The sequence below is a fragment of the Lichenostomus cassidix genome, chromosome 7, assembly GCF_008360975.1.
Source record: "Lichenostomus cassidix isolate B80296 chromosome 7, HeHo_3.0, whole genome shotgun sequence".
Classification (NCBI taxonomy): Eukaryota; Metazoa; Chordata; class Aves; order Passeriformes; family Meliphagidae; genus Lichenostomus; species Lichenostomus cassidix.
The window spans coordinates 29,189,969-29,192,060 of record NC_139488.1 but is presented as its reverse complement, the minus strand read 5'-3'; positions in this window follow the sequence as shown (position 1 = coordinate 29,192,060).

Genomic DNA, 2,092 nt, shown 5'->3' with positions numbered 1-2,092 from the left:
ATGCCTTGAGTTGCTGCACTTCACCAAAAGCAAAAAATGTAGGTGCCATTTCTAAATCCCCGCAAAAATTGGGTCTGCAGTGGTAACAGTGAGAGCCCCTTAATTATAGCAGTGCTTTTGGGAGCTGTGATAATTAGGAGTTTCCGGTGTTCTGGAAATCAAAGTGGTTTCTATTCTCTTCTTTAATTAATTCAGGCTTTTATCTGTGAAAGTGGAGATGAATTAAGGTTCTGCTCTAGGCAAAGGGCTTGTGCAATCCCTGGCAGGGTGAAGCCACTGGACCCCCAGGACTTGGGTCCTGTTCCTCACGCTGCAGCATCCCTGCTCTCCTGTTCTTGATATTTTGGGGGATGAAGGGGAAAGGCCAGAGGGTGACACGCCTTGAGCAGGACTTGCCACAGCACACATATATCATGAGAGACCTGCTGCATGGGGCTGTGCAGCCATGGATCCATGGCAGGAGACACACAGGAATTCAGCAGATAACAGACACCCAGCATTATCACCTCTGCACACGGGAAAGAATGAGTCAAGCGGCGCAAAAATCGCAAGATTGGTATAAAATTATGATTTCTTTTTTTTTTCCTGTTCAAAGGAAATTAATGTTATAGGCCCCTTTTATTCCACCCTGAGAGGGGTTGATTTTGGGAGGTTTTCTAGGGCTGGGAAATCACATTGAAAATCCATGTGGCTGCAAGAAGACAACAACAGCAGTATGGGATTTGTGGTAAAATCATGCAATATGGCCAAAGTGGATGTCTCCATGATGGGAACTCTACATGCACGGATGGCAGAGAGAGGTTTCCAGCTGTAAGTAAAGCCTCCAGCTGATGGGACGACCTCAGTGCTCCAAACAGGAGCATCTGTCACCCACCAGAACAGAAGGCAGTGTAATGCAATTAACCCATACAGCTAATTAATCAAATCCAGCCCCGAAATGTTATCAAGGAGCTGCCTGGAAATGAGTCTTTATGTCAAAGTCTATTTTTAGATCAAATAAATCTAGACCCACCCTGGAGAAGCTGTGCTCCAGTTTGGGCTCCATGCTTCATCATTTCCCAGGCAGTGAATTCTGCTGTGAGTACCCAGACCACAGGCTTAGCACTAGAACCCAGACCAGCTTTGTGTTGGATTAAACAGTTTTCCCAGAGAGAAACTGAATTTCCCCATCCACCTTCCTTGACGTTCGGTCTGTTTTCTCCTTTTCCTACTAGATGGCGCCTGCATGACAGGCGGAGACGAGCCCCGGCGGGGAGCATCTCTAACAGGTCTCCTCCGTGAAGGGCCGATAAATGACACTTTTCCCCGAAAAGCCAGGCAGTTGAGAGAGCGATAACCTGCCGGGAGCTGATTAGCAGCAGGAAGCCGTTTTCTGGTAGCGCCACGTTAACTGTACTCGCCCAGGGGATGCTGCCAGACCCCAGGAGGGAGGGGGTAATGGGGCTCATCCAGAAGCTGAATCCAGGCTATCCCAGGTGTGCATAAGCCCTGCATGGACACTTTCAGCCCAGACATCCTGCTGAGCACCCTGGCAAGCACGGCTGTGGCAAGGAGGATGCTGGGGCTGAAGTGTCTGGCATGGCTATTCAGCCACCCACCCTCGGCCACATCTCACCTTAATAGCCTGCTCCAAAAACCAGGCATTTCGGTGGCCTTTCTGGATCATCAGTGAGAGACACGCAGCCAATAGTGTGATTGGTGTGACAGGTGATGGGTGTGGCTACAGAGCAGACTTTTAGCACCATACAACCACCATTGCCCCCGCACAGCCCTCAGGTGGGGGTACAGCCCATCCCTCCCCACCTGGGATACTCTGGGAGGGACACAGCAATGGCTGAAACCTGCCCACAGGCTGCTTCCCTCTGCCTGCTCCCTCCTGGCAGCTCCATTGCGAATTCAGCATCACTCCCAGTCCTTCCAGGTAACACCAGCAGAGCTGAGTGACCACATGAGCTACCACTTCTCCCAACAAAGACAGTGTGTGCCCAGCTCTGACTTCACAGAGCCATCACAGCTCTGTGCATCCCCATTTTTGCAGTCCCCAGCTCATTCCCCTACACGTGCTCTCTGTTTCACAACCGTGCCAAACTAA